Source organism: Danio aesculapii, chromosome 15 (assembly GCF_903798145.1).
Source record: "Danio aesculapii chromosome 15, fDanAes4.1, whole genome shotgun sequence".
NCBI classification, from domain to species: Eukaryota; Metazoa; Chordata; class Actinopteri; order Cypriniformes; family Danionidae; genus Danio; species Danio aesculapii.
Genome location: NC_079449.1, coordinates 36,340,188 through 36,347,687, shown reverse-complemented (window position 1 = coordinate 36,347,687; position 7,500 = coordinate 36,340,188). Strand labels below are relative to the sequence as shown.

Sequence of the window (7,500 nt, the reverse complement as noted above, 5' to 3'; positions counted from 1 at the left end):
CGAAATTTAATCTATTGATTCGTGTTCATGGGCACGAATTTCCCTCTTTTTTCGTGTCACCTTGCACGAATTTCCATCCAATGTATTTCAATGGGAAATCATTTTCATGTCTCTAGCACGACTTATTTTGCCATAGGGTACCTGATGCTGCTCTTTTTAAAAAATATTTTTATTAAATATTATTATAACCACAGGGTACCAGACGCAGTATTACGATTATTATTACAGCCACAGGGTACCAGACGCAGTATTTTGATTATTATTACAGCCACAGGGTACCAGACGCAGTATTTTAATTATTATTGTTGACACAGGGTACCAGACGCAGTATTTTAATTATTTTTGTTGACACAGGGTACCAGACGCAGTTTTTTTAATATTATTATTGACATAGTGTACTAGTTTTTCTAAACCGACGCAGAAGGAATTCCATTGCTTTCAACCCCTCTTCGTTTAGGCCACATGTCGTATCTTAAAAGAAGAACACAACCACATTAAAATGTATTAACATCCTTTGGACTGGGTAGCCTTATGCTTATGTTTGTGCTAAATAATACAAATACATACTTTTCAGTAGCACACAAGCAGGACAGTTCTCTGAAGGAACCAGGATGAGTTGAAAGGTATTTGGTATTTATAATGGTTGGCCATCTCTGCCACAAGAATCCTCTGTTCTCTTCAAGAGTCCTTACTAGCAGGATAATGTTGAACGCCCTTCTCGTTGTCGTTAGATCGACAGTGTCTGAAATGTATTCATAAGAAGAAAGTTGTATCACATGGATTATATATCAACTGTTAAAGAATCAAAACTGACAGAAGTCTAGTGTACATACCATGCTATAAGGCGAAGACATCCACATCACTTCTGTTTTTTGTTGTCTTTGCTTCTGCTAGTGAAAATACAAAACAATAATAGTAACACTTACAATTATTCGTGACTATATGTAATATTAATAATAATTTCCTCACCGTCTGCCCACTTCTTTACATCATAGACCAAAGTCTTCCAATTGGTTTCCGGTCACTGCCAGTTTCATTGATTCTGTTTTGCAACTTGCATTGCAGAGCTGTTGTGGTCTAGTGATAAGAAATCAAAAATCATAATACTATTCATAATAGCTATTTCTCTCGTAAGTTTAATAAACATCAGCTCAATTACTCTACGATTGAAAAGGAAACCCTTGCTCTGTTGTTTGCTTTGCAACACTTTGAGGTTTACATTGGTTCCAGCTGTTTACCTGTGCTTGTATATACAGATCACAATCCCCTCGTATTTTTATCCAGGATGTACAATCATAACCAACGACTGATGAGATGGTCTGTGCTAGTACAGAATTATAATTTGGATATTAGACATAAAAAAGGCATTGATAATGTTATGGCGGATGCCCTGTCTAGAGTTTAATTTTTTTTTCTCTCTCTCTGGTTTATTTTAACAAACAGGTTTGTTCTTGAGGGTCAGGGTGTTACAGTCAAATGTATATTATGCCTGTCTGTTTTGCTTGTGTGTGTGTGTGTGTGTTCGCTCTCTCTCTCTCTCTCTCTCTCTCTCTCTCTTTCGCTCGCTCGCTCGCTCCCTCCCTCTCTCTCTGTCAATTCTTAGGTACGCCCATTCCAGTTTCCCATTCGTCCGTGAAGATGTCAATCTCTATTCCACCATGTGACGTCATCAACATTGCTACCAATCACATTAGGAGCTCACCGTTTAAAGGGACGCGAGCGGGGGAAGCTCGTTCTGCTTTTTGCTCTGTCTTGTTTGTCTTATGCTGCTTGCTTTTGTGTGTGTTTTGGCTTATGATGTGATATTGATGTTAGTTTAGAGTTTTGATTTTGGTCTTGTTCTTGTTGTGTTCATAGCTCTTGTTTGTGTGCTTGTAAATATCCCTGATCTCTGGCGTCAGCCTTTCCCTGGGATTCGAGGAGTTTAGAGGTCACGTGACATACATCTTACATCACGTAGATAACTCCACTGTCTAAACACACTAGTTTAGAAGTGAGCGCCACCCGCTGTAAGTTTTCTTTGTATTTTTGGTTAGAAGAGTAGGATTAGATATAGCGTGAAAACGCTGAAGATGTTCTGTTTGTTTATTTTCTATTAGATAGTTTAGAGGGTCATAATAGCTAGATTTGGGCGTTTTGTTATATTGCTTTCATTTATTTGGCGCCACTTAATTCTCGTTTCCCCAACCACAATACGTTGAATTATTCTCTTTTGTGTGACCTTGTAAATACTTTTCTTTTCTGTTTGCCTTTTCACTATTGTAAATAAATTCACCTATTTTTGGCAGTATTTTGGTTGTTGTTTAAATTTTGCCACCTACTCACCACAAATTTTAACCACCCTTAAATGTTGCCGCTTAAACCCTAGAACAAAACTACAAAGTCGTAACAAATAGGTTACTGAACATCTAAAACAAACTCTACTGGATGTCTTTACCTTCTGATATCAACAGGTCAGTGAGATGGCCAAATAGTTGAACATCTGCTAATTCCAGCACATGACCATGAGAGTTACAGTAGCATGTCTGGTCACTGCAATCCAAGAGAGGAAACATTGCACTGTTCCAACCTCCTTCCCAACAGTTAAACCACACCTATCCTGGTATGCCAATATCCTGGAAAGCAATAACAAAATTTTGGCAACAGTTTAAGATGCTCATATAGTTCACCAATCTCACATTAAAACTCATGTGCTTTGGCATGGAACACCAAAATGAAGGACTTAAAGAGGGTGCTGGAACTTTGGACAGCTTTTTGCAACTCTTTGGAGGTAGTGTCATTAGTTAATGTAGTCCACAAATCTTCCTGTCAAGAACAAGTACATGACAGTTTATATCTTCTAATCTAATTTTACTAGGTGAACATCAAAGAGCTGTTTTCTTGTTAATTTAGTTTCAACAAATACAGTTTAAAGTACCTAGTACATCCTTCTTGCAAATACTATCCACCTTGTATTGCACAGACTCCCACTCAAGAATATCTAAGAAAAATGTCTGCTGAGATCTTGGCAGTCTATTAAAAATAATTATACCAACATCTTTTCCACCTACAATGGAAAGAATATAAAAATATTTTATGATATCAATTAATTACTTGCATGACCAAATCTGAGATAAAAAGGCCATCATTATGCCTTAGTTTAAATAAAACCAAAATTTCACTCTAGCCCACTGTCACCTAGGTCTACAGATACAGGGACTAATGGAAACAATGAAGTACACACCAACAGTCACTGGAGCAAGGCCCTCTCACAGTTGGGACGATTGGAGTTCCTATGAGCTGTACAAGATTAAAACAACAAAAAATTAACATTAATAACATTTCAACTTATCCCAAGACTAGTAGACAAGCAGCATAAGCAGACTTCTAATTTCCTGGACTCCAATGTGGACAGCCGAATCAGTTTATGGTCTATAAGGTGTCATACAAATCAGACAAAACACTTTCAGTAAAATAAAAAAAAGGTTGGCCACTAATCAACACATAGAACAAATTGTTTTAAACAGTTAAGCCACTATATTTTGTGAGCTAATACTGTAGTTTAATGTTTTTCATAAACAATAGTAAGAATAAAACTTATGCGTCTCTTTCCGTTAATACAATAGTAGTGGAAGAATAAACGCATGTAAATTTTATCTCATACAATCATATATGCCTAAACATTGCAGATATTTAATATACATGGAATGAAAAACTAACCCTTTATTGATTCCAGATTGGTCTTGGCCTTCCTTACACAATGTGTCTCTTTCTCCACCATACCCTTGGTTCAGTTGTCTTTACTGGAGTTGCTTCTTGCAGATCACCAAGTTGTCATCAAGACTTGAGCTTATAATTGAAATCTTGATCAATCCGAGTATCAAGGTTCAAAAGTTGCTCTTGAAGTTCTGAATCACTCATTGTGATAGGCAGAAACAGACTGAAAGACACAAGGATTAAACAAACAAACACAAATGTGTTAACAGAGCTAGAGAGAGGGACAAGTGCAATTTAACAATATAAACATGGGTTCTAAAAGTGCCTTTACCTTTTGCTTATTAATAAAATTGGGAAATTGGATTTAAAGTAATTCGAAGAACCTAAAAAAACAAAATATTCATATCTGAACACCTTATACTTATATATATATATATATATAGTTGAAGTCAGAATTATTAGCCCCCTTCTGTTTATTTTTCCCCCAATTTCTGTTTAACAGAGAGAAGATTTTTTTCCAACACATTTCTAAACATAATAGTTTTAATAACTCATTTCTAATAACTGATTTATTTTCTCTTTGCCATGATTGACAGTACATAATATTAGACTAGATATTTTTCAAGACAATTCTATACAGCTTAAAATGACATTTAATGGCTTAACTAGGTTAATTAGGTTAATAGGCTAATAATTTTGACTTTAAAAAATTAGAAACTGCTTTTATTCTAGCCAGATAAAACATATAAGACTTTCTCAAGAAGAAAAAATACTATCTATATATATAATACTATATATATATATATATATATAGGCAGAAAGAGACTGTATTTAATAATACAAAGATTAGTTTTGTGGTCTAAAATGAATAAAATGTGCTCAGACAGGCAGAATTTCAGTTATGTCTACTTTTTTGTTTCTTTTAAGGCATGAAAAATAATTGCAGTTACAATGTAGCCTTTAAACTTAAGAGAAACACTTGATTTGCTTTAATATTGATGTAGTTATGAATACAATTGTATTATTAGAGGTAATATTCATTGCATATTGCATAATTTATTTAGATTTTGGACGATTACTATTGTGGAAAACAACAATCTGGTAACACTGCTCCTCATCTTCAAATGTATAACTATATTGTTCTGAGCTATGCACGACTATATGTGGGGAAAATATATTTTTTAATAAATGAACTTAGATGTAATTAGATAACATCGCTAGTTTGCAGTACATGCTTTATTTATATCAAGTCTGCAGTCATTTAATGCATCAGGAGATAACTTCCCTGCTTTTATAAAAGTTCTAAACAAACCCCTTATCTAAATCAACAAATCGTCTTTATTTGTTTACTTTTTACTTACCGCGTGGAAAACCGCAGTGGACCTTGGGATCGCAATGAACCTTGGGATTGCGACCATAGACTGTAAAAAAAAAATAGATCTCGACGTACTATGACCCCAACTTCAATGAATAATTTAATAATACAAAGATCAGCTAAAAATATTTTTAAAACTTAGTACTTTAAATGTAATATTTTTTAAGTTAAAAAAACAAACAAATTAATCAGTTTTATTAGGCATAATTACCCTAAACTGGGCAATTGAATATAATTTCACTCATTAAATATAAAGTAAATGATAACATATTTATAAATACCAACTAATCTCCAATAAAAAAAATAAAAAATACATTATGTAGCATTAACCTACCACATATTGCTGCAGTTTAACTCATCGGTGAACTCACCGGTGATGCATTTTGACCAATAGCTGAGCGATGTTAAACTCACTGTTGAATAGAAGTCACGCTGACCGATTTATATTCTCATTTACAGTTGTCTCGACCCTCTTTACAGACGCATTTCATGAACAAAACAAAAATCACATATTTAAAAAAAACTGTTATAATAGACGTTAACCAGGTTTAAAATATTGCGTTGACATCTTTTGATGGCTTTGAACGTCTCCGTATGACGCCTGAGGCAACCCATTGAAAGCAATGGAATTCCTTCTGCGTCGGTTTAGAAAAACTAGTACACTATGTCAATAATAATAATAAAAAAAACTGCGTCTGGTACCCTGTGTCAACAATAATAATTAAAATACTGCGTCTGGTACCCTGTGTCAACAATAATAATTAAAATACTGCGTCTGGTACCCTGTGGCTGTAATAATAATCAAAATACTGCGTCTGGTACCCTGTGGCTGTAATAATAATCGTAATACTGCGTCTGGTACCCTGTGGCTGTAATAATAATCGTAATACTGCGTCTGGTACCCTGTGGTTATAATAATATTTAATAAAAATATTTTTTAAAAAGCGCAGCATCAGGTACCCTATGGCAAAATAAGTCGTGCTAGAGACACGAAAATGATTTCCTATTGAAATACATTGGATGGAAATTCGTGCAAGGTGACACGAAAAAAGAGGGAAATTCGTGCCCATGAACACGAATCAATAGATTAAATTTCGTGACTATTTCACGAACTGCCGTGAGACTGGGTTGAAATGCCAGGGCTGATTTTTGGTCCCAGTCCAGCCCTGCTTAAACTGCTACAACACGAACTGATGAATTTAGATGCAGCATAATGCTCTGTTGGCGCGGAAAAGACAAATCCGGAAATGGGAGGGGAGGCCAAGATGGCGTCGTAGCAAATCGCTTTTGATGTAGCTCTTAAATTTTGCTCGGACCCGGGAATAAACTCATGTTCAGGAACTAACTCAAAGATATTTACAAAAGTTATGAGCTAAACAGCTATCGTTTTAGTTGTTTATTTTCTTTTTTAGCTTCCTTGTATGCTGAGTTTGAAAGACACGTGATTTTGACAGCTATTTGCTAACTTAAACGTGTTTGCTAAAACTGCTGCACAGACCATGGACGTAAAAGAAGAAACTGTAGTCTCAATACACAGCTATGCAAGGAGAAATCTAATTTCTGAAATGGATACACAGCCTGGGCAATTTGTGTCTTTACCTGAAACAACCGAACCAAATCCTGCCAAAAAAAGTAAAACAAGCTCTGACAGTCCTACGGTGAGTGATGCAACGCTAATGAGATTCTTGCAGAGGATGGAAGCCATGCACGATGAGACTTTGTGCCGAATTCATGGGGTTGAAAAAACTGTACTTGAAAACTCAAATTCTATTAAACAGATAATCAACTCCCTCGGATTCCAAGGTGAAGAGGTAAAGTGCCTGAACGAAAAGTCCAAAGAATTTGAAAGGAAAATTGAAAAACTAAAGAAAGTCAATGACAAACTTCGTGAGAGGTGTAATGATTTGGACGCATACAAGAGAAGGTGGAATTTGTTGTGTTGCTGGCATTCCAGAAAAAACAGCGGAGAATGTAAAGCAGATGATCATCGACCTCTTCAAGCAGGTTTCCCCAAACATCGCAGCAGAGCTGCCCATCGGAGTAGACATCGCGCACCGCTTGGGACCGAGATCTGCTTCGGAAAAATCCTCTCGCCGCATCATAGTCCTGTTTTCATCGCGATCACAACGGGAAAGAGTTTGGAACGATGCCAAAACGTCAAACTATCTAAAAGAAAAGAAAATTAAGATCTTCGAGGATCTTTCACAGCAAGATAAGGATGCAAGATCTCTCCTGTGGCCGATGGTAGAGAAAGCGAGACAAGAGGGGAAGAGAGCTGGCTTTCACGGTCCTTTTGCTGTGATTGAGGGTAAAAGACTAACCGCTAAAGATGTAGCAGCTAACATTTAAAGCATGGTACTTACTCAACAGGCAACCTTTTCTGTTAGCAATTAACCTCAAATGTAAAGAGTGAATCTGAATTTATTATT

The 7,500-nt window shown here is 35.9% G+C and overlaps 2 long non-coding RNA genes across 3 annotated transcripts; both read right to left on the bottom strand.

Annotated features, from left to right (window-relative positions):
• Positions 1 to 442: 442 nt before the first annotated feature.
• LOC130242312 (uncharacterized) lies at positions 443 to 1,057 on the bottom strand. 2 transcript variants are annotated; one of them, XR_008838962.1, is made up of 4 exons: positions 970 to 1,057; positions 834 to 887; positions 568 to 742; positions 443 to 471 (listed from the first exon to the last, which is right to left on the bottom strand). It is a non-coding gene; the product is annotated as an uncharacterized LOC130242312 (long non-coding RNA). The 2 variants fall into 2 exon arrangements; XR_008838963.1 differs by having other exon boundaries at positions 834 to 890; positions 970 to 1,036.
• Positions 1,058 to 2,443: 1,386 nt separating this feature from the next.
• Positions 2,444 to 3,791, bottom strand: LOC130242417 (uncharacterized). Its single transcript, XR_008838973.1, has 3 exons — positions 3,700 to 3,791; positions 3,224 to 3,279; positions 2,444 to 2,615 (listed from the first exon to the last, which is right to left on the bottom strand). It is a non-coding gene; the product is annotated as an uncharacterized LOC130242417 (long non-coding RNA).
• Between the last annotated feature and the right edge of the window lie 3,709 nt (positions 3,792 to 7,500).